General features: G+C 38.5%; 1 protein-coding gene across 3 annotated transcripts in view; it reads left to right on the top strand.

The window, feature by feature from the left end:
* The window catches only part of TAFA1 (TAFA chemokine like family member 1), a 561,966-nt gene that overhangs the window by 515,588 nt on the left and 20,025 nt on the right, over positions 1 to 26,353 (top strand). The window lies entirely within an intron of this gene.

The following is a 26,353-nucleotide window of genomic DNA, read 5'->3' as shown; positions in this document are numbered from 1 at the left end:
GTAAGTGTCAGGCACAGTGCTAGGTACTTTATATGTATTATTGATTGTCACAAATTACCAGAGTTGCATGGGGAAATTCTCTGTGGGCTGATCCCATGGGAAAAGAAAGAATATATCAAGTTAATTAATGAAATGTCATCAGCACGTGTGGCCTCATTGGAGTTCATTTCATGTCCATCCTACCCTGTGTCAAGGTAGAGAAAAAAACAGCTGTGGAGTTCATTGAAGGACACTGACAAGATTTCCCTCATGGTCTTATCTGTGTCTATCTCCTTTGCACACCTGTCTCCTGAAATGCAAAATTCCACTCTTCCACTAGGTTAGGCCATTATCAAGACAAAACGAATTCTTAATTTTATAGGAACACTAACAAAAAAGATTCAAAATACTATCTGAATTTTCATGTAAATCAATGTGAAAATAGATATGCTTATGGGCAAGAACTAGTAGAAGCCATGAAACAAATAAAAGACTTTTTTAAAAATCACGGTTATAATCCCAACTGTTTTTAAAACCCAAAGCCTCTTGAAAGGGTAACATATCCTCTCATTACCAACCATTACCAGCTAAGGAAAGGTAATTTATTAGTTTGATCCTTTTCAGATATCAGAACTTTCTCTGTTTGGAGAGAATTACACCAGAAGGGCAAAGGAAAGTCCCCAGAACAGACATTGCCAGGGAACAGAGGATGGGAAATGCCCCACAGGGAAATAGGTTCCTGAAAGGCAGAATGAAAAGGGGCTGAAGGGAACTGGACCCATTTTGCTGAGGCAACTGGCTCCAGAGTGGGCTATTACAACTAGTTTATGCCCTCCTGGACTCAAGCTAAGAAAGACTCATGTTATATGTAACTTCCCAACTTTGAGTCCCCATTGTCTCAGGATAAAGTTCAATGCCATTATGATGGTTTATCAGATCCTTAATGGTCTGTCCCCATCTCCTTGCTCCATGCTTCCTCTTGGTTTCAAGCATTTGCAAAGTCTCATCCCTCTGCCTGCAGTGCTCTTTCCCGTCCTGCTTTGCATCGCTGTCCACTAATATAAAACTTCCTTAATCAGTCTCCTAGGCAGAGTCCATTACCCCTCACCTCTGCTACCTTAGTATCCATTGCTGTCTTTGCAATAGAACATATTATACTCAACCATAATTGCCTGTTAACTTGACTGTCTCCCCATTAGAGCAGCTCAAGGGAAGGGAATGGACAGTGCCTTGGCCATCATCGTATGTCCATTGCTTAAAGGACAGAAAGTGGACATTTCAGAGGTGAGGATTCAGGCCCAATCATACCATCTTGAAGTACAGGAAGTACAATATTAACTCTCCCATCTCCTGAAGAGTAGCCTGCATCCCTGTTAAACCAGGGAGCCACTGTGCATGGTTGACTGGGTACAGTATCACATTTCCCAGTTGCATGTTTCAGGCAAAAGCCTGTGCTGTAAGCCTTGGCTGCCCATGTAGCCAACTGTCCACACAATATTGCTAAATAGGTTATATTGCATCTAAAACTTAGAATTTACATACGTTTTGGGATAAACTGAGACTCTAAAAAGTTGAGTGAGTCAAACAGGTGACACAGCTAATTAACAACAGAGGGCAGATGTGCACTGGAGAATTTTGACTCCCTATTCGATTTCTTCCCACTGTATCATTTTGCATAGTAAAGGGTAAAATGAATAAAACAAAAATAAAAATGCAAGAAGGTGACAGGTTTATTGGGTTCTGCAAAAAAATGTAACAGGAAAACACAGGCAAGTTAATTTTCTTCTTTGGCTACCGGGTAAATGTAAGTTAGAAATGTGTCCTCTGATATCAACCAGTTCATTACATTCCTAAAGATCTTACACCTTTTGGTTTCTGTCTGTTCTTGCTTATTCAAAAGCACAGGAAGAAGGTCAGATATCTATTGTATTGATTTTCCAGGTATATATTAAGAAGACTCAAATGCAAATGCTCCTCTCAACTGCGATAGCTATTTTCTTGTCCCTGAAAGGGGAAAAAACTCATTAGAACTTTTGCAATCATATTTTATTTGCTTTGCCCTTTCAAGATTACACCCATGCTGTTTTTTAAACAAACACATAGTATAAATATCTGGGTAGCAATAAATATGGAAATAAGGCTCAGCCTTGGTGTGATGAATTTAAACATGAAGTAATAGGTATGAAAACAAATGTACAAATAATACTATTAGTAGATGTAGTTGTCATAAATGTTATTAACTTAATTATTTTCATAGCTTCAGTAAATTTCTAATCATATATTTCTACTAGCAGACAAGTTGAAATAACTTATTTCCTCTAGATCTTGGTTAGAAATACACTGGAGAAGATAACTATTTTTCTTACATCAGAATGATAAAAACCTAAACTATATTGAATTGAGACAATCTGGTGTGAACTGGGTAAATACCATGAGGTTTACATGCCTTAAAATGATTCTAAGGTATATCTTACTTTAAATAACTGCATATTAAAAGCAATTTGGTTGAAAAGTATTTTAAAATTTTAACATAATATAATTAAATATAGATTAATAGTCACCAGGCTTATGATAGTTGAACGTTTTCCTGGTAGTCTTAGTTACCACAGATAAACTTAATTTCCTGATTGTAAATCTCTTTATAACAACTGTCAACATCATTTACTTATTCAAACTAAAATCAAACATGTTATTTTAAAATTATAGTAGATAAATATAAGTAATACACAATATTTAATTAAACACTTGTTGCATGCCTGGAATTGTTCTGCATTCTATCACCAATAACATAGATAGCACTTACATATGACAAGTCCTCTTCTGAGGTCTTTCTACATTAACTCATTTCACATATCATTACCTCAACAACCCTATGAGGTAAGAAAATTATGATTATCCCTATCTAATAAAAAGAGTACCAAAGTTTACAGAAGTTAAATCACTTGATCAAGTTCCCTTAAACCTAGATCTCACTGACTCCAGAGCTGAAGTTCTTAACCACTTCACTTGCTTGAGTGCTTCACGTGATGCACAGAGGAGTTTATCAAAAACTAGACTCATCGATTTACTTACTAAGTTCAATCTGGGTCTGTCACCATTTAGTGGACTTTTATATTTGTTTCCCACAATATAGAACTGAGAAGCTTCCAAAATGTTACTCTAAAAAAATAGTATGCATTAACTTAAAAGTAGTGACTATTTTTTCAACACAAAGAACAATGAGCCTTTTAAAATAATGTACTTTTTAGAAAAATTGGATGCTGGTATTATTAGCTGTCTGCAATTTTCTCTACCTGCCACAAAAAGTACAGATACACTTCTGTTACCATCTTGCATATGTACTGATTGAAGTTCATGCAATGGCCTGTGGAAGGTCCAGGGCCAGGAGAATTAGCTAATAATTTTTGGTTTATTCTGTGCTCCAGATACAATATTAGAGCACGTTATCTTATTTAATCAGTACAACATTGCTATTAGGTGGGTTTTATTCCTTCATTTTATGAGAAAAGAGGTTAAAAGAGTTCTGGGTGGTTTTGTTTGTTTGTTTGTTTGTTTGTTTATGTCCAGGACCTTCTAACTAGTAAGTGACTAAAAGTAGGAGTTAAGTAAACAAAAAAAACTGTTTCTTCCAGTGTCAGAACTCATGATCTTGATTATGTTGTTACGTGAACTATTAATTTAAACGTTGATAAATTCCTCTTTAGAAAAAAATTCACTTTTGGAGAACTTTGTCCATCTCCACCTTTGTACATTTTTCAAAGCACCAGTGTTCTCTCAGGCAATTTCAACAACTGTGCAAAGTGGGTGGTTCCGCATGTCATGGATGGAGGCCCACGTTGTGTGTGGCAGACTCACTTTACAGATGAGAATCTGAGGCTCAGTAACATGATGTGATTATCTGGAGTTCTCACCAATATCGATGGCAAACATGGTATCAATGCCCAGGTTTTTTTTATGATTCCATTCCACTTTTCATCCACAGGTGCCTCCAGACTGGTGAACATAAGACATGAAAGGAAGTGAAAGTCAGATCTTCTGACTCTTTTCGGAGTGGTGGGAGTGAAGGAGTAGTGGGTTTGTGCCAAGTGATGGCCAACAGATGCCACGCAGATAGAATGATCTGGTACACCAGATCACTGCTGTCCAATAGTACTTTCTATAGAGATGGAAATATTCCATTCTATACCATTCAGTATGGTTGCCACTAGCCATATGTGGCTGTTTTGCACTTGAAATGTAGCTGATATGACTGAGAAGGAACTTTAATTTTATTTAGTTTTAATTAATTTAAATTTAAATATCTGCATATGGCCAGTAGTTATCTTATTTGACAGTAATAGTGTTAGCTTTTTTAGCCTCAACCTCAGAAGTCACGTCCGTATCTTTTCTGTGGATGTAGACCACCACCTATTTCATAAAGCCTGATGCATCCAAATAAGTCCCTCCAAACTGCGAGCCCTAACATGGTTTTACTTGGCTATTTCCTATTGCCTCAAGAAACACTAACTCATTTAATTTAAAAAACAAAAAAGACTATGAAGCAGGACAGGCATTATTTCCATTTTACAGGTAAAGAAAGTAAAACTCAGGTCATCAGAGTAACTTGCCTACTGAGACATTAGCTGATAGTTTTGACTACCATACTATTCTACTTATTTATTTTTTCCCAAGTAGCTTTTGATCAAACTATACAGTTTTTCTTTCTGTTTAGGAATTGTCTTAGTTTTTCAGGTTACTATAACAAAATACCAAATGGGGTGGCTTATAAACAATGTCTATTTCTCACAGTTGTAGAAGCTGGAAAGTTACAGATCAAGGTGCTTAGGAGATTCAGTGTCTGGTGAGGGCCACTTCCCCACAGACGGCTATCTTCTCTAACTTCACATGGCAAAAGGGGTGAGGAATCTCTCTGCGATCTCTTTTATAAGAGCGCTAATCCCATTTGTGAGGAATCCATCCTTATGTCAAAAGGCCCACCTGCTAACACTATCACTCTGAAGGTTAGGAATTCAACGTATGAATTCTGCGGGGACATAAACATCAGTCAGTTGCAGAAGTATATTTGGAAAGATTAAAATGGCCTTTGAACTGAGAGCCCTTCTATACAGATATGGCAAAATATTGTTAAATGTGGTCCTTAAGTTTATCTTGTTCTTTTTGCATACCCCCAACTTTGAAACAGTGACTTTGACGTGAATTACAAATATGCATAAGTATATAAATACATATGTGTAGAAAGCTTTCATTTCATTGTTTGCAACCATTTACTTCTCATTCTACTTTTCTCCCCCAGTCAGGCTTTTCTTGATTTAAACGCTTTCAGGGGCAAAAAGCATCATTCAACTGATTTAAACGAAAAGTTTTCTGGCCATGAAATATAAGGCCAAGGAAATAGCTGACTTTGGACATCACGACCACTCTCTCCATCTTTCTATTCTGTTTTCTTCTACATTGGGTTCCATCTCAAACAAGTTGTGCCTCAGTAGTAATAAAAATGCTACCAACAGGCCTAGTTTTATATCACACCAGGGTACTACCCAGCAATGAAAAAAAAAAACAAAAAACTAAAAACTCTTTTTTCCCAATATCATTAGAAAAAATCCTGGAACTGAAAATTATTGGTTGGCTTAGGTCACAAGCCTATTTCTGAATCAGTCATTGTGGCCAAAGAGATTGTTCCAGTTTTTAGTTGTATATGACAGCCCCAAAATTAGTAGTTTGAAACAATAGCCATTGTATTACATCTCATGTTTTTATTGGTAGCAATTTGGATAAGGTTTGGCAGGGTGATTCTTCAGAATAAACATGAGATGTAATAAAATGGCTATTGTTTCAAACTACTCATGGACAGAGGTCCATGGTGTTCAGCTGGTGACTGGATTGGTTGCGAAAGTTCAAAATGGCTCATTTACCTTGGCTTGAAGGAGACAGCTGGAAGGTTGGGATCAGCTGGGATGATCAACTGTAGCATCTGCATGTGTACTTCCCAGTATGGTAGTCTCGGGGCTGTTGGATTTTTTATAGGCTGGCTCAGGACTCCCAGAAAAAGCATGGGTGGAAGCTGCAAGACATTTTATGACTTACCTTAAGAAATCCTAGAATGTTCCTTGGGTTACATTCTTTTGTTCAAGCAAATAACTAGAGCCAGCCCAGGTTCAGCAGGAGAGGTATCATACTTCTCAAGGAGAGGCATAGCTATTTGTTTTTTCCAACAGTGTTTAAGCTACAAAGAGATAAAGTGATCTGAATGGCCACATGACCTGGTCATGTGGCCACCTCTGTTTCCAGGGAGTATAGCTAGCTCCACCTGAAGCATCTGACTAACATTGCAGGGAGAGTAGCTCCCCAAAGGAAAATTATTGTTCCCAGAAGAGAAGGGAGCAGATGCTAGGTATGTAGAAATAAGAGCTATGTGACAAATTGATGTTGACATCACCAAGCCTCGTATAATAATTCTAGCAGGCATTATGAAATCAAAAAAAGATATCAAAATGTGGGGTCCATAAAAGCCTGAACCTTAAACCTTGCCATTCACTAGTTTGGGCTAATTAAAATCTGAACCTTCCCCTCCTTATTTGTAAAATGTGGATAATAATGATCTTCTTCCCAGGATTGCTGCAAGCATTAGATGGAGTGCTATACACTTAGGGTTTACTCAACAAATATCCCCTTTTTTCCCTTATGAAACCTTTTAAACTGTGAACACAAGCTCCTCTTGAAATTAGCATCCCCTCTTAGAGCCACCTGAAGCATAGTAGCCTAAGAAGTTTCAAATGTGTAGAAACCAAGCATTATTTGCAGGCTGCACTGGCCCTTACTTCCCAAATGCAATTTACATTTTCACTTTGATCAGTAAAAGCAGATATATTGGTCTCTGTTGACATGAGAGAGTACCTCTATGCATCCTTGCAGTGACATACTTTCCTATTTCATCTTTGAAATTCATTTCTCTCACAATCCAAAGCAGTCAAGGTCATTGGTCCTTTAAGAATATTGGAGGTTGCTCAACCCATCTTGATAATGAAATTTGGGGCTGCATTTAGCTTTTTCTCTTTTATTGGTCATCACTGATAAAACTTGATTGCTTAATATTTTTTCCTGAGCGTTCAGGTGCTGAAAGCTGTGTTCCAAATTCAGCGATTAACTGTGTCTTAAGATACTAGACTGATGACTTCTCAGTCTGGTGCTTTTCATCAGGGGGACAGTGTGGAAACTGAGCTGTCCTTCAAGAAATGTTAGCCTTGGTTTGCACATTTTTTAATGTGAATACCAACTGAAAAAGTTAGGCTACATATGTTGCAGTTCCTTCATATTTTATAGTTTCTTTTGTGTATATTTTCAATTAATGTGCTTAGTTCTTGAACTGGATCTAAATACAAGTGATCTTGGATTGAAAGCTATCAGGATAGTGAGTGGTATTAAGGAGAGCACTGGTTCTTTCTCCTGCTGCTAGAAGAGGCAATAAAAGAACAGGAGAGGGAGGGAATGTTTCATTGTGTTCAGTGTGTAGAGGCCATACCACTGCTAAATAAAATCATTTGAGATAATAGTACAGATGACACTAAATAGCAATTGAGGTACAGAGTAAATAAATTGCTCCCTTTTTTCTTCTTCTTCTTCTTTTGAGATGGAGTCTTGCTCTGTCACCCAGGCTGGAGTGTAATGGAGCCATCTCGGCTCACTGCAACCTCCACCTCCTGGGTTCAAGCCATTCTCCTGCCTCAACCTCCCAGATCGCTGGGACTACAGGCATGTGCCACCACGCCCGGCTAATCTTTGTATTTTTAGTAGAGATGGGGTTTCACCATGTTGGTCAGACTGGTCTCAAGCTCCCGACCTCAAGTGATCCATGCATCTCGGCCTCCCAAACTGTTGGAATTACATACATGAGCCACTGTGCTTGGCCAGTTGTTCCCTTTTCCATTTCCTTCTATCCTTTTGCTACATTGAAGGAGAACATCTCAATTTAGTATTATCATGTCTTTAATATCTCCCTAGAATTTGTTCATCTCCAACTTTTTAAAATAAACTGAGGATTTCACCTTAGGAAGATGACAGTGTCTAACATTGTACAATCAGTAACCTTTTTATTGTTGTATTTATTTTTATATTGACCTCAGAGCATGTAATACCAGTTTTCCAGTTATAGTAAGGTACAAATGTTTCCTTTTTACATAAATTCGTTGAAGTAAAAGAATCAATTCCTAAAAGTGACACCCTTTGTTTTAAAACTCAGATGGAGCTCTTTGTTTTAGTCATGGTCTTATGTGGTGCCTTTTGCCCTGGCTGCTTGTTTATAAACCAAGACTACCCAGTTTGTTTTGTGACCTGGGTGCAGGGAAAGCTGTGCAAATGTGTAGTCAAGTGGTCTGTAATAAGATGAGCGATACAAATGCTGAACAAGCCTCCTCCGGGCAGCATCTGATAGAGATCTGTACTGAAGAGAAAATATTTGATGAGGACAGACCGCTTAATCCTGTCAAATGAACTAATTCATTTCCAGTTCCATCTATGAAATGGTACTTCGCAAAAGCAGAACTATGGCCCAGGAGGAGACATTCATCTGACAGAGAAACAGTATTGCTGAGATGAGATAGAACTTGCTCTGGATCAAAAGTGATCATTTCTATTATCCTCATGGTATCTTCGATTTGTCACAGCAATTGCATTTGTATAAAGCCTAGTTAATTAAGACTGTGGAGTGTGATCAAATTTAAGCAGCACAATTCCTAAAATATACCCAGCCTTATCTTCTGCTCCCACTTGCTGATAGACACACATACATACACACACGCACACACACACGCACACACACACTTTTGCTCCAGAAATGCTGATATGATAGTTACCAGAATACAATATTCTAGCTTATACCTCTGGGTCGTGCACAAGCATTACTTCCACTGAGATTCCCCTTCTCTACTGCCTTTGCAAATTCCTATTGATCCTTTAGCATTCATTGCAGACATCCCTTTTTCAACCTCCTCTCAGCTCTGGATTAGATCCTGCATCTTACTAGTTGTGTGAGCGTGGGCATGTTTTGTGCCTCCTATTGATTGGTTTCCTCCTCTCTAAAATGAGATAAAAGTAGTGCCCACATCCCAAATTATTATGAGGATTAAATTATGGAATAAATACAATGTATTTAGCACAGTGCCTGATCCACAGTCAATTCTCCCTAAATGTTTATGATTTCAAAGTATGATTTATTTTGTCATTGCCCTGACTACATTGATTGCAATTAAATAGTGTCTTTTATTAAGCTGATAGTTTTCTTTAGGGTATGCACTAAAATTTATTGAATTTGTCCTCAGCCTCAACATATTTAGGAATATGACCTATTTATGTTTAATTGAACTGCATTGAATTGCATCTGAATGAGGGCAACTGATGGTTACTGATTACTACTTACTGATGATTACTTTTATAATAACAATAACAGCAGCCAATTTATTGAGCACTTACTTTGTACCAGGCATTCAGGGAATCAAAATTCCCAAAGCAACTCATTGGCTGGTTTCATTTACATCTGAACCAATCACTGAGATAAGGGGAAAGGAACATGCAGAGGGGTTAAGACAAGGTCCCATGACCACATGGTTACAGAGAGTGAGTGAAGATTGTTTCCCCAAAGGTAAACCCAAGTACCACAACCAGAGGGAAAAAATCGGGATTACTGCTGGGGAGACCAAAATGTCAGATGAGTACAAGACTGGTTTCAGAGTAATTTTTATTTGTCCATAAAGCCTGCCTCTTCGATCATTCCAGGGCAACCACTTAGCAGTTAATTTAAGTGATAAGATTAAATTTTGTTTTAAATATCAGTGATCCTTCCTCCATTCTCAAATAGAATGAATTGATACATGAGTTTATGTATATCAAGGTGGTTGAGCTTGTTGGTCTAAAATATAATATACAAAAGGCTAATTAGAATATTGCTACTGTGATCTGAATGTGTGTGTCTCCCCTACCCTCAATTAATATGTTAAAACCTAATCACCAATGTGATGATATTAGAAGACAGGGGCCTCAACTGAGTGGAATCCTCATGAATGAAATTAATGTCCCTATAAAAGAGACTTTAGTGAGCTACCTTGTCTCTTTCTGCCATGTAAGGATACAATGAGAAGACAGCATCTATAAACAAGGAAGCAGGCCCTCACAAGACAAATAATTGGCCATTGCCTTGATCTTGGACTTCCCAGCCTCCAGAATTGTGAAAAATAAATTTCTGTCCTATATAAGGTACCCAGTTTATATTATTTTGTTATAATAGCCCAAATGGACAAAGCCAATTGCTAATGATTACCTCACAGTTTTGTATCAACTACATTGCCTAGTATGATGCATTTCATAAATAAATTCATATATATGTGCTATAGGCTACCTTAGCTAGTTCAGGCTGCTGTAACAAAGTACTATAGATTGGTTGGGCATATAAACAACAGAAACGTATGTCTGACAATTCTGGAGGCTAGAAGTCTGAGACCAGGTTGCCAGCATGGCCAGGTTCTGGTGACGGCCCCCTTCTGAGTTGTACACTGTTGACTTCTAATTGTATCCTCACATGGCAGAAAGCAGAGTGAGGTTTCTGGGGGACCCTTTTATATGGGCACTAATTCCATCCATGAGGGCTCCACTTTCATGACTGAATTACCTCCCAAACACCCTACCTCCTAACATCATCATGTTGTAAGTTAGGATTTCAACATAGGATTCTGGGAGGACACAAGCACTTAGTTCATAACACGGGCTTATATATTACCTTTCTGAATTGAGGGGGAATGTTATTCAAGAAGAGTTTCATAATGAGATGAATTGAAAGGAAGTAATTTCGGCGTATTCTTTCTTGTAGAAAGGGTATCGTATGACCAACAAAATCCTAAAATACAAAACAGTTTGCCTATACTCAGAATGTTGCACTGGTGATTGTTTTTTTCTTTGGGAAAAGTTGTCGTCTCAGAAAGTGAAATAAAAATGGTTTTTGAGCTTGGCATTTGGGCTAGAGCCAACTTGAAAATTCAGAGCATGAGAAAAAATTTTTTTCTTTAGACCTGTCTTCTCCACAAATCATATTCACGAAGATTTTCAGACTCTGTCCCTGTGGCTCAGGCTCGGATAGAGATAGATTTCAGCCTGTCACAGGTGGGACAGAAAATGATTTTAAAAGAATAATAAATAAATATTAGAAGCCTTTTTTTTAGTTGCTATTTTTTTCCCTTTTTCTTTTGATGACTGATGTTCAGTTTTCTCCCAATTTCTTTCTTGTGCTACAGCAAGCCTCGAAAAATACTTCACTATGAGAGCAATTTCTATATGCTCTCATCTTCTTGCAGAAATCATGTCAGAAACATCTAAATGAATCTTAATAGTGAGTAAAATTGAATTTGGCTTCTCTATTCCATAACCGTATTACTCCATTGTGAGGAGATCTGGATTATAATTAAGAAAACCCAACATTACCACTGACACGTAACTATGCTAGGAAAATGACTAATTTACATAGATCTATGCCAGTTCTGTAACTTCTGCATCTGGTATGCTGTGAGGGACAGAGTGATTGTGCATATAAAGTGGAAAGACACATAATAAGGACAGAAATCTACTCTCAAGATTATCTATTAGTCAACTAAATTTTTTAATATTAATACAAAATCTCGTTCTTCAGTAATTGTTAATATTCAGTACTAAATGGCTAGAAAATAGCAGTAATCTGGCTTTGGTGCAGTCGAACACCTGGATTCATTCAATCATTTAGTTATTCCACAAATATTTATTGAGCACCTTCAGTGTAACATAGGATTGTGTTAGGTGGCAAGTAGCAGAATGCCCAACTGAAGCAGCTTGGACAATAAGAATTGATTTTTCCTGCATACAGAAAGTATAGAGCTATTGGTTGTTGACCTAAGCGCCAGCATTGCAGCAATTTTCCTGAACTGTCTTTTATGATGGCTATGGTAGCTGCAGCTGTCATATGCGCATTTGAGACTGTGTAAGTAGGTGACTTAAGGACCAGGTAAGCAGTGACTTTGTCTTTTCAACAGGAAATCAAGATTTTTCCAGAGTGCCCTCCACAGCAGACCTTTGCTTGCTCTCATAGGCCAGAATCTTATCATATGCCCAACCTCAGCCACCAGGAAAGCTAGTAAAGCAATTATTTTTAAGTTCCACTGCTGGAGTGGGAAGTATCAAGGGAGAAGGAGTTGGGAATGGCTTTTCTGTAGCCAATTTACAGTGCTGGTCACAATTTCTATGTGCCAGGAACTCTGCTTGGTACATTAAACATACAACTGGAAATACACAATCACTGGCCTCAAGAAGTGTACAGCTTAGTGGAGACATAGGTGAAGAAACACTTAAAATACATGAGGAAATAGGAGCACAATACAATAGAAGCCTAAAATAAGGAAGACTTAAGTTTGGTTGAGTGTGGAATTGATAAAGAAATTTTTACAGTATCAAAGAATAACTTACAGACAGTTATTTGGCATGTGGTTTAGTTATTTCTCATACAAATGATGTTCTTGTATTTGAGAGAGTCAGTGGTAGACTAAATCAAGTAAAAATGACACAGAACTCGTAAGGGATAGGAAAGGAAAAAACCTATAGACAGTGTGGGAAAAGTGAAATTTGTTTGCGTATGTTGTGGTGAAAACAGAGAAGTGAGTCTGGACTCTTACTGTCTTTTTTTTTTTTTTTCTTTTTGGAGACAAGGTCTCACTCTGTTGCGTAGGCCGGAGTGCAGTGGCATGATCATGACTCACTGCAGCCTCAAACTCCTAGGCTCAAATGATCCTCCTGCCTCAGCCTCCTGAGTAGCAACTACAGGAGCACACCACCAAGCCCAGCTAATTTTTTATTTTCTATTTTTCATAGATGGGTCTTGCTTTGTCGCTCAGGGTGGTCTCCAACTCCTGGTTTCAAGCAATCCTCCCATCTCAGCTTCCCAAAGTACTTGGATTCCAGGTGTGAGCCACCAAAATATCAAAAACTTCTCAGTTATTTATAGATTTTTCTAGAATATCCTGAGATTGTAGCTGTGGATTGAACATGATAGGCTGATTTTGTGTAATGTCTTTCAGTGTCTTTCCATCTAACTTGGCGAGATCTGACATGAATCATTTCCTCGCTACAAATTCTCAATGAGAACACATTTGGAATGAGATTGTAAGAAGTCAAAAGTCTCTACTCAATGGGCCAATGGAAAGAGAGCACTTCCATCGGTGTTAGCAACATGCAAATGTGCAGAGAAATGACAGGGAAAGGTTCAGGGAACTAGATGGCCATTCTGATTTACTGAAGCAGGAAAAGAAAGGCTTTCAGGTCTTTTTCTAGTCAATTGGACTGGTGCTTCAAAGGCAGCACCTAAGTCAGGATCTGAGTACATAAAAGGCACTTGAGGCCAGGTACAGAGCTCACACCTATAATCCCAGCACTTTGGGAGGCCTAGGTGGGCAGATCACTTCAGACCAAGAGTTCAAGACCAGCCTGGCCAACATGGTGAAACCCCGTCTCTACTAAAAATACAAAAATTAGCCAGGCATGGAGGTGTGTACCTGCAATCCCAGTTACTCTGGAGGCTGAGGCAGGAGAACTGCTTGAACTCAGGAGGTGGAGTTTGCTGTGAGCCGAGATCATACCACTGTACTCCAGCCTGGGCAACTTTGGGAAACTGAGGCAGGTAGGTCACTTGAGGTCAGGAGTTCAAGACCAGCCTGGCCAACATGATGAAACCCTATATCTACTAAAAATACAAAAGTTGGCCAGGTGTGGTGGCGCACACCTGTGATCTCAGCTACTCAGGAGGCTGAGGCAGGAGAATCACTTGAACCCAGGAGGCGGAGGTTGCAGTGGGCCATTATCATGCCATTGCACTCCAGCCTGGGCAATAAGAGCGAGACTCTGTCTCAAAAAAAAAAAAAAAAGAAAAAAAAAACCACTTGAAAGAAGTGTGTGTGTGTCTATGGGATGAGTGAATGGAAGGCCTGGGATGATAGGGAGTGGCAGGGACTATGGCAAACTAGAGAACATGAACCCTAACCAAAGGAGAAAACACTGCTCAGTTGTTTTTATAAACATGCAGACCAGTGTTGCTAGTCTTTCTATTTTTCCCAGAAACCTAACATTTGAACTTTAATGTAAAATCTCCTAATTTGAATATTGGTAATTAATTAAATTATTAAAAGTACTGTGTAGGGAGAAAAAAAGAATCCAGATCAATTTCAGCACATAAGCTGCCAATTTTTGAGCTTCGTGTTAAATAAATGTTTTGTAATTTCTTAGGATCAATTTGACTGGAGAACAGGACAGCTCCTTTAATCAGGAAAGTGAGTAGCCAGTGATCAAGAAGCCATGAAAAAATGCCCTGTCATCAGTTGCTACATTCTTACATCAGTGCATTTAGAAGCAACAACTCATAAATATAATATCTGAATTTGATTAAAATAAAATATCCCCCAAAATAGAAATACTAAAGTAACAGTCTTAATAATTATTCAGTATACTAGATTATTTTCATGTTTCTAGTGTTTTGCTATTTAAGTGTATTATGGATAAGATTGCTTTTATTTTTCTTTTCAAAGGCTTAGGTTTTCTTTGCATATACTCTTGCTTCCCAGTAAATCCAAGTGGAAAATGCATTTATAGATTGGGGTTTGTTGTTTTGGATTTAGGTGCAGAATACCCAACATTTTATGTCATTTTTTTCCAAACCTCTGTCAGTCTCATACCATCTTCCTATTTCTTGCTATACCAGTACATTGTCTTTATCATTACTTGCTTGATGCTTTTCTTTAAATTTACCTAAATGTATTCATCTTAAAAATATATTTTCTGACTACTTTCCCATTGCCTTTTGTTGTATAACAAATCTTCATACACTGAATGACTTAAAGGAACAAAAATGTACCATTTCTCACAATTCTGTGTTGCCTGGGTGGTTTCTTCTGTTCTGGGCTGGCTCCATTGGACCTGGAGTCAGGATGGCGTCTGTCACATGTCTGATGATTGGCAGGCTGATGATGCCAGGAGGACCTCAGCTGGGGTAGCTATTCTCTGTTCCACATGACTTTTCAGCATGGTCACGACAGGGCTCTATAGAGCAGCAAGCCCCAACACAAGCACCTTCAAATCTCTTCTTGTCTCTTGCTTGCTAACCTTCTATTGGATGAAAAAAATCATATAACCAAACCCAGATAGAAGGACTGGGAAAATAGACTCTACTTCTTAATGGAAGGAGAGGCTAAATCAGTGCACAGAGGGGTTATAGAAGAGGAAGCATTTGTAATTGTTCTTACAATCAGAAAATGGAAAATCAGTATCACCTGACATAAAGAGGCAGTACATTTAGAAAATAAAATCAAAATTAATCGGCATTATTAAACCACTATTGCTAGAAAAGTAACGTTTTAAGCTACCACAAGATTCCCCACCTCCCAGGATCCTGAGCCCTTAGATTGGGAAGTATTTTTCTATGTTTCTAGGTTTTACTGTTGAATTTTGGGTATGTGTTCTACTCCACTTTCAGTTTAGCTAAACAGAGAGCCGTAAATACAGTCAGAAGTATAGGGGATTTGTGGCTCAAGGCGGTAGAACTAAGATGTTGAACTTTTTGCAGACAGTTCCATCTGAAACATTGCTGCATGTATATTCCTGGTCTCCTTTAAGTGCTTTTTTAGCTTTCTTAATGCCATCACTGACATGAACAAAATGAATTTTGAAGTGTCAGTATGGAAATTTTTTTTCCCCCTTGTTTGTTGGCAGTTGGCAGATTCATTCTGGTTTAGTGGGTTTGATATTAGTGAAATTACATATTTCAAACTAAGAACCCTTATATCATCCTTCATTTTCTCATCTGCTTTAAAACTCATAGGTGAAAGCTCTGCTATGCTTTTATGTAGTTCAGCCTGCCTATTTTAAGTAGTGCTGAGCATAGAGCAGATGGTCTATAAATATTTTTCTGATAAGTAAAGCTAAACTCTTCCAAACAGTCCAGACAATTCCACAAAAATAACCATGCCAGTTGTGCGGTATTGTATAAGAAAACCAAATAAAGCAGTTGATTGTTGTTTTCCACTTTTTAAGAGGTGAGTGGTCAAAGGCATATTCCAGAGATACTGGGAAGTTCTTGGCAAATGACTGAAATAATCAACTATCAAATTATTTTGCCACTTCAAATATAGACACGCATCAAATTAGTTTCAAGAGTGCTCTATGATCAAGGTTTCCATATTTCATCTTCACATGAGAGTTAAGTTACATTTTTTGAGGTTAATTACAGCAAACTTGAAGGTATCAGTCTCCCCTAGAGACTGCAAGAGCACAATGGTATTATATCATGTTATTCTCTGTCTCTCTCTTTTTTTTTTTAATTAAACACCTGTATTAACATATTCTCAAGTGTCTGTGAGCCAGGCATATAAAGTGCTGAGAACCACAGGATTTTCATCCAGACTTCAGTCCTCCGGAGTTTTCCATGTTCTCAGTTGTGATTCACTCAGCCACCTATGACATCTTAATAAAATAAGAGAAACAATGTATCTCATTCATTTCCCTAGGATTTGGCTTCTAAGGCAATAGGTGAGTTCAGGATTAGAGACACTTCTCTCCTAGTTGGTATCAATTTGTATAGATCTGAAGTGGCCTAAGAGGTTTTGCATGCCCTGTTCTTTCTCCCTTGTCTAAAGTTTCCATCAATGCCAAGAGCATCTCCCTGGGAGTTTGAACTTCCCTTTAATCTAATCCATTTAGAAAATGACTCACAATTCATTGAATAAAGTAGAGAAAATTGATACCTTTTCATTAGTCTGACAAAGTCTTTTTCATTGCTGGCATCTAAAATGTGTTTTCTATTTAAATTTTATTTATATCAATCTTCTCTAGTGGGAGTAAGGTTAAAATGAAAGACCTTACAATCAGTGTACAACTTTCCCATTACTGCCAAAATTGTGAGCACTAGTTTTGCAAATGAACTTAATGCCAGGAATTTTCTGAGCATAATTTAGTATTTGGGATCAACTGCATAGTGGAATCAACCAAAGGTGATATTTTAATACCTCAATAACTATAAAAATGATTACTTTACATATAAAAAAGGAAAGAGTACTTAACTGACGTTATTTGATTATGGTAAATTTGTGGCAATTCTAGCAAAAACTACATTATAGAGTCTAACAGTACTCATAAAGTACTTTTTAAAATTGGACAAATGTTTGTATATAAACATATTCCTTCAAGGAGCCATTTCTTTTTTTTTTTTTTTTTTTTTGAGACGGAGTCTCGCTCTGTCGCCCAGGCTGGAGTGCAGTGGCCAGATCTCTGCTCACTGCAAGCTCTGCCTTCCGGGTTTACGCCATTCTCCTGCCTCAGCCTCCCGAGTAGCTGGGACTACAGGCGCCCACCACCTCGCCCGGCTAGTTTTTTGTATTTTTTAGTAGAGAGGGGGTTTCACCATGTTAGCCAGGATGGTCTCGATCCCCTGACCTCGTGATCCGCCCGTCTCGGCCTCCCAAAGTGCTGGGATTACAGGCTTGAGCCACCACGCCCGGCCTTCAAGGAGCCATTTCTAAAGTTTTAAGAAAAACACCAAAATGTAAAAGTATGCCTCTGTCAAATGGAATCATGAGTGATAATTATTTTTTTAATTATCTGTATGTTTTAAACGTTAGAAAATAATATGTATTACTTTCAGAATTAGAGAAAAAAAATAAAGATTTTTTTAAATTGGCAAAATAAGAAACATCAAAAACATTTGTTCTTCAAAATTGCAAATTACTATCTACTATAAATAAACTTTAGGGTCACTCTTAAATAATTCGAAGGTAGAATGTTAAATTATAAGATACAAGGTATATACAGTAAGAAATGTATTTAATAAGCATGATTCCTTGTGTTCCTTGCTGACCATTTATTAAACATTATTTTTCTACACAAATGCACAGTCACATAAAGCTGAATTCTAAAATAAAACCGTCTATTTAGTGAAAGCGAGACCACCATTTGGGATTTGATTTACTAATAGAATCAAGGATAAAATCATCACAAATGAAAAACATAGAATAAGCCAGTGATTCCAGGACTGGTATTCAGCCTAAGACAAAGTATTATTAGTGGCAGGAATTAGGAGAGCTCCCTTGAGTTGCAAAAGGTCTCTGAAAATTCCCTGTCACCAAAGCGTACAGCTTTTTCCAAACTAGGATCTGTACCCCTGTGTTCCAATAAGACAGCTTAGAGTAGCCCGTAACAAGTAAAAGATTTCTAACTGTTTTGTGTTTTATTTAAAAATTCATGTCAAGTTAGCCTTTTATATCATAATATATATGCTTACTTATTTTAATACAAAAACAATTTTGTTAATTACTTAATGGTTAAATTACTTCATCAACGAGGAGTCTTCTTATGGTCACACTCTGAGAATCTAAATTATATCCACTTGTTATTTTCTCTGATAGCACGTTGTATCTTTTTATGCATCACAACTTGTCAATATATATTGTCTGGTCTTTATATTCAGGGCAGAGTTCCAACAAGGGACTGTATGCTGCTTTAGAGTGAGAACTGTGTGTCTTTATTTTATGTCCAGCACTGCAGTAAATGATTAGCTTTTGAATGAATAAAAGATAACTTTTGTCTCAAATACCTTTAAAAAAAGTCTACCGACTGAAGGAAATTATACCACATTTAACTTGTGACCTTCAATCCTGCTCATTTCACAATCCATATCCTCCCCTCTACCCTCACCAAGATAAGATTGTCTGTTCAAAAAGCACTAGAATAGAATTTGTAGAGGGAATGCAATCCTAATCAATCTTGCCATCAGCCCTTAACTTCATGTATGTCTTTGAAATATACTGTAGATCCTCTAAAGAAATACATTTTGACCTATAAAAAATGAGCATATGCATTTCAGAATTAGTGTAATCTTGCATTAAAGATAAAGCATTAACCCTGTATGACGGTGATGGGATGGAGGCATACAAAGCTGGATAATGAACACGTGGATTAACAATGTTAATAACTGCCACATGCTGAGTAAGTGTCTTATCTAAAATTCACAATAACCGGTTGTGACTTTTCGCTTCTTCTACAACTGAGAAAATCTTGAACTAAGCAATTTTCCAAAGTCATACTACTACAAAGTGGTAGAACTAAAATTCAAACCCAGGTCCCCCTATCACATATCCAAGAACTTAGACTCTTAACCAATACATAATGTCTCCAAATTGGATCCTATCCTTAAATGTGCACTCATAGAAAAGCAGAAGTTTGAAATAACTGCAGGGAAGGTTATCCAATGCCTTTAATTTCCTGTTTGCTTTGATAAAGACAATAACACACAGGGAGTCACTGCAGGTCTTTTGAAGAAAAGAGTTGTAACAGCTGTTCCAACAACCTGTGCAAAAAGGGAGGCTGGAGAGCTATCCCATCCCTCCAGTGGAGTTCTAGCCATTGCTTTAAATTGCATGACAGGTTGCACAAAAATAAGGCTGGAAATTTGTCTTGATTGATGTACTTATAACCTACTTCTGGGAACATGAATGCAATCATATGTTCAACCATTTAATTTATGCTTAAACTCTCATAAGTCATAGAAGCAAGCTGAGAGTTTGGCATAATATTGAAGAATAATGTTTTACTCTAACTTAGTGAAGAATTGCCTTTTTGGTTTGGCATGATTTTATTCTTTAGAGTAATAAAATTGATGATGCCAATGAAGATAATGATAGCTAATATGTATTGAACATTTACTGAATGCTCAGTACTCTGCTAAGTGCTTTGAATGCACTTTCTCATGTAATCCTTACAACACTTTGATATAGGCACTACTTTTTTCTCTTTTTGTTTCATTTTCTTTATTCACTCATAAGTTGGAAATCCGTCTTGAGCTATCCCATGCCATTCAAAGATTAGTATAGTATTAATCCTACCATTAAGGAGTTCACTACCTAGTACAAGTAGGCAAGCAGATGAGTCCAGTGTGATTGGAGTGAAAGCTAAGATGACTGAGTTACCGGCTAACGTGGTCCTCTGTTGTTCCTAACATTGCCTTCAGCCCTGCCCTTCTTCACAATCCTAGTGTAAGCATCTAAAATCAAGAGTTTGTTTTCTCTTTGAGTTTAGTGACACTTAACTAGCATTTCATCTGCTTCTTCTCCCATCTTACACACTACACCATTGCATCTTCCCCTACCAACGCTTTAATCATGTCTTCCCTTTGCTCATGGAATCTAGATTCACCATTCTCTTTAAATATATATATATATTTAAAGTGCTATATATATATATATATATATAGCACAAGCTGCTCGCTTTCAAGAACTTCCATAGTCTTATTAAGCCTTTGTCTTAGTCTGCTTGTGCTAGTATAAAAGAATACTTCAGGCTGGGTAATTTATAAATAAAAAATATTTATTTGGCTCACAGTTCTGCTGGCTGGAAGACTGGGCATCTGGTGAAAGCTTCAGGCTGCCGCCACTCACGGCAGAAGGTAAAGGGGAGTTGTATGTGCAGAGAACACATGGCAGAGAGGAAGCAAGGGAGAGAGGAGAGGTGCCAGGCTCTCTTGGGAACTAAGAGGGTGAGAATTCACTCACCCTCCCCTGCAGGGGAACTGACCTATTCATGAGGGATCCGCCCCATAACTCAAATGACTCCCATTAGGCCCCTTCCATTAGGCCCCGTGTCTAACATTGGTGATCAAATTTCTGCATGAACCCTGGAGAAAACAAACATCCAAACTACAACAGGTTTTCTCCCTTCATTCCCCAACCTGAACCTGCTCTGTTAACACAACATATTTACCAGGGAAGGAGCACTTTGCTCATTTGTACCTCTTTCCTGTAATTTATGACAAAATGCCAATAACCTGTATTGAGAAACTCTGATCTAAACTGTCAGATTTGAGGACAGGACTATGTCATGTTCTTTATTTTATCACTCTTGGTAAAGCACGTAATGTTTTGATAAACATTTGCTGAATTTCATTATATACTGAAACAATAGAAAGGGACTGCAGTTCTTAGTCAATGTAATGTTTGTTTATTGTTTTTATTAAGCCCATTGCTTATTAGTATCTTGCTATAGTTCCATGGCAAAATGCCTCATGAGTGAACAACAGCCATAATGAAAAGCAGATTTCTGCTCTATTTAGGATTTATACTGAAATAAAGGATTGATTCTCCTTTTACAGGCTCTCTTTTGCTCTACAGCAATATGACCTAGTATAAGGGAAAAATCAAGACTAATGATTAAAGAAGCTTTAGTGATTTTAAGAATCTCTCAAAGAAAGATGAACATTCTGGAAAGAGTCAAAGATCACATATTTTCCTAAGCATGGCAAATTCACAGAGCAAATCCTAGAACCCCACGGTTAAAAGGGACCTTAAAAATCTTTCGTAATCACTTCAGATAAGAGAAGTTGGTTTTGGTGGCTGATATTTAATTAACTCAATTCTAGAGGATAAAAAGTCCTTGGAGCAGTTATGCATCTACCTCACAAGTTTCTCATGCCTTCGAAAATTGTTCACTTCTGGGAATTTCTATTAAAATGCTATAACTAGTGAAATCAAGTAATGCGTAGCTCAGATCCAAAAAAAAAAAAGAAAAAGTGTGATAAGTTGGCTGTTGCTTGAATTTTTTTTAAGCTAACTTGATTTTACTGTAGCAGGACGAGCCCCAGACAAAACTCCTCAGACACCGAGTTAAAGAAGGAAGAGTTTTATTCGGCTGGGGGCATCAGCAAGACTCCTGTCTCAAGTGCTGAGCTCCCTGAGTGGGCAATTCCTGTCCCTTTTAAGGGCTCACAACTCTAAGGGGGTACATGTGAGAGGGTCGTGATTGATTGAGCGAGCAGGGGGTACGTGACTGGGGGCTGCATGCACCAGTAATTAGATCAGAATAAAACAAGATAGGGATTTTCACAGTGTATTTCTATACAATATCTGTAATCTATAGATAATATAACCAATTAGGTCAGGGGTCAATCTTTAACTACCAGGCCCAGGGTGTGGCGCTGGGCTGTCCGCCTGTGGATTTCATTTCTGCCTTTTAGTTTTTACTTCTTCTTTCTTTGGAGGCAGAAATTGGGCATAAGATGATATGAGGGGTGGTCTCCTCCCTTATTCCCCCACTTTTGAGACTCTCACTCATTTTATTAGTGGGAGTTCTCACTTTCATTTTCACTACCCATGTCTTCTTGCAAGACAGATTAATAGTGATTCATATAGTACACTTGTGCTGAAGCATGTTGGTGAACTAAGGTAGCGATGAAGTTTTATCATTTGAAGAAGCACAGGTAGCAAACAAGGAAGCAGTAAGCAGGTTCCAATTACTATTGTAACTCTTATTATAAGAGTTTTAAATTCTCCTGGCGCTGGGAACCATTTTCCAAACATGGCCCCAGGATCAAATCCATACCACACTTGCACGGGCACATGTGCTAGTTTTGTCATCTCTCTAACTGTGTCTTCAACTACTTGCCCTTGATTATCTATGTGTAGGCAGCAATTAATAGGGTTAAATTTCCTACAGACCCCTCCTTCAGCTGCTAGCAAGTAGTCGAGAGCTAATCTATTTTGATAGATAGCAGTTCTCATCTGAGTTTCTGGCCCGGCCAGAATAGTCAAGGCTCTGCTGGTTTTATTAGTGATTATTTTTAAGACAACTTGTAACCGTATGATTCGGTTGATCATGTAAATGGGGGTCTGGTATCCCCACGAGCCATCTTGTGACTAGGTAGTAGGCCTATAATAGTGTATGATTCTCTCAGGGGGCCATTTATCATTTTTTCAATTTCTTATAGCTATGCTTCTCTTTTCGCAGAAAGCATAGACAGGAAAGCCCAGGAGTCTGCCTGTTTTTATGGGCAGTAGGAAGAAAGATGGTTTAATAGTGCCAATAACACAACTACCTGCCCACTGGTCAGCTAATTTGGCATGAGCTCTATGCCCACATATCCAGCATAATCCAGTAGGGGCTGTCCAGTCCCGGTGGGACTCTGGGTGGGTCCACATGGTTTGCAACTTTGGGAATTTACTAAATGGTTTTCTCTCTATGTGATTTGAACTCCACCAAGTGACTGGTTTTGTGGTACCATTGTACAGTTTCTGTCTCAGACAACTAAGTCATCCTACGGGGTGAGTGAATTCTTTTCCTTCTCTAGCTATGCAATATTGTCCAATAATTGAGGCTTTTAGGACCAGAAATTATCAGGGTGATTCTTTTGATCCAGGAATTCATCAGGAACTGGGTCTATAGGTACTAATTCTCGGGCTTCCTATGGCCATTGATCTCTTATTACAGTTCCTCCACATATATAACATGAAGTGACACTGAGAGACTGTGCTACATGCTTGGCTAATTGCAAAAACAAATTTCTTGTTTTTCCTGGAATTTCTGGTACTAGCACATTTAGATCATCATAGAAAGTTTGAAACACTGGCTCAGGAGAGCATTTGTAAACTTCTCCTTGAACCAAGATATTTACTCAAGGACCATGTCTGGCCCCATGGATTCCTAAGGTCACACGCTCTTCTTTTTTCCAGCAAGGATCAAGGGGATTGGTTATTACTAGCTCTAAGGGGTTACATTGACCCTTAGTACAGGAAGGGCCATTTTTTCCTTTCTGAAGGTGGACTGGATCCTTTCCATCTTTTTTTTTTTTTTTACTCCAAGTGGCCTAAATGACACAAGACCAGTATTTACATTTATTTCCACACAGTCCTAATTTATGACAGATGTACTTATTTTCTGCCATATACCCTCTTTTCTAATTAAGAGAACCACACCTCATTCCTAACTTATTGCTATTAATTACAGCACAGGCATCAAATTTTAAGGTGACTTGTTTGGGCGCCCTTTTTATTTCTGTTTTGGCTAACACTTTACTCGTATTGTTTATGAGCCCCTACCAGTCTTCAGTTCTTAATCTTATTTTTAAAACTGTGGTCATGGGAGGCTCAGATGGGTCATAACACACATCAGGTTGGTCATTTCCTGGGCTACATACCTTGTATAAAATAACATTATACAAACAGGTTCTTTTTAAGAGTTCCAGTACACTTAAAATAACCATAAAATAATAGGACCTTAGCAACCTTTTGTCCTACCTCAGTGACTTGATGTATACACTGGGAACAGCCCTCAGTCTGAGGAAGGTCAGTTGAAGTCCTTACTGTACGAGTCCAAATTTTAAGGAAAATGAGTCCCGCAATGTGTTTCCTCATGCTTCAGCCATGCGTGGACAGTCAGCTTCCAGGTGTGACTGGAGCAGGGCTTGTCGTCTTCTTCAGAGTCACTTTGCAGGGGTTGGCGAAGCTGCTCCCATCCATGTACCGCTTACAGTCTACTGATGTTTGAGGATGGTCTTGGAGGTTGGGCCTGCTAGAATAAACTGAGTCCAACACCTCTACACAGTTATGTTCAACTGGGCTCTCTGATACTGGGAGCAAGGTGGTGGGGTTATGGGTGTTGCAAACTTCAATGGTTATGTGGGGATTTTCACACAGCAAGCTTTGGTACTTGGTTAATCTAGCATTTTTTAACCAATGATGTCCTTTGGTATTTATGAAAGTTACCACAGTATGGGGGGCCTTTATATTCAGGTTTTCCTAAGGGTTAGTTTATCTGCTTCTTGTGCTAACAGGGCCTTTGCTGCAAGGGCCCTTAGACCTGGGGGCCAGTCTTTGGAAACCCTGTCTAGTTGTTTTGAGAGATAGGCCACTGGCCCTGGCCAGGGTCCCGCAGTCTGGGTTAAAACTCCAACTGCCATTTTTTTCTCTTTCTGACACATAGAGTGTGAAGAGATTTGTTAGGTCAGGTAGCTTCAGGGCTGGGGCCGACATGAGTTTTTCTTTTAACTCATGAAAAGCTCGTTGCTGTTGGTTGTAATAGATGTAGTTTATTTAATCTACATTTTTATTTACTGTCACCCACCAAAATATTGACTTAAATCCTGCAGCTATTTGATTTCCAGCTTTAAGTTGATCTGGTATTCCTCATGGGACTCCAATTGCATCTAAATAGACATGAGAGTTGAAAGACCCATAAGGGGCTTCTCTCATTTTATGATGTCTTATTATTTTTTTTCCTTCTGGTTGATGAAATGCCAGGGTGAGAGGGATAGCCAATTGGACTAAAGTATAAGTGCCACTCCAGTTATTTGGCAGAGTGCCCAGTAAAGGTCCACCACAATATCACCACACATCCACTCAGGGATGAACAAGGGCTGACTGATTGATAAGCTCTTGAAAATTTTTAAGCTCATCGCATCCCTTCAGGTCTCCAAGGAATGCTAAGTTTCCTCCCTGTTGTGAGAGACATGAAGTGAACTTAGTGTTGGGAGATGGAAGCTGGATGGCCCTCAGGGGCTGAACCATGGGGTGCCAGACTTTGGGATATAGCTGAGAGAGAGCTTGGCATGACTTATTAGTCCAGGCTGTAGAATCCTGGAAAAGAGCTACCATGCAGCCTACACCTGGTCGACTGTAGGACCACCTTAGTGGAAGGGGGACAATCTGGGCCTCTGGCCTGCCATGTGCACAAGCATAACAATTGCTTTTTTTTTTAATGTGCAGATGGAATATTCAATCCATTTTAACCAGGCATTTGCATCTTGGTATCTTGTCTTAATTGCTAAAGTTTAAGTTTTTCACTTGTATGATCCTCTAGTAAAATGAACGTATGGTTTTAGGAAAATTACAAAAACTGGTTGGGGCAGTCCATCCTTGCTCTTTAGTGGTCCACAGAATGTTGGACCAACTATGGCATGAAAGCTCTACATTGAGGGGCAACACTCCTGGTTGGCACTGAGGTCTTTATCGAAATCTCCCCAGATTAAATGGTCCTAGTTTACTAATGCCTAGTCTGAGGAGAGTCAGGAGGGACAGAAGTACTTTTCTGAAGTAGAAAGCTGTCTTTGACTTGGCAAGTCCTCACAGGGTATAGCAAGGCAAGCATTAAATGCAATAGTTTGAGGCGAAATTGACTTGGTTATATTAATAACTAGATGGCCAGCAATAGAATGAGGAAAGAAGAAAGAGTAATTGAATAGATTAAAAGAGTTAAATTTTTCTTAGCTTTAGTTTGGTAGGGTTTTACCCTGGGACTATGGCCCATGACTCTGGAGAGGGTGGCACTTTCTTGACTCGGGTGTGATGAGTCCATCCTTTTTTCGCTGTATGAACAGCAGTCTTGGTGGTTAGCAGCACAAGGTAGGGGCCTTCCCAGGATGGCTCGAGTTTTTCTTCTTTCCACCTTTCGACGAGGATGTGATCTTCAGGCTGGTGCTGGTTTACCAGAAATTCCAGGGGTGGTACATGTGCTAAAAGACTTTGTTTGTTTGTTTGTTATTTATTTATTTATTTATTTATTTATTTAT

Source organism: Papio anubis, chromosome 2 (genome assembly GCF_008728515.1).
Source record: "Papio anubis isolate 15944 chromosome 2, Panubis1.0, whole genome shotgun sequence".
Classification (NCBI taxonomy): domain Eukaryota; kingdom Metazoa; phylum Chordata; class Mammalia; order Primates; family Cercopithecidae; genus Papio; species Papio anubis.
This window is presented reverse-complemented; position numbering and strand designations above follow the sequence as displayed.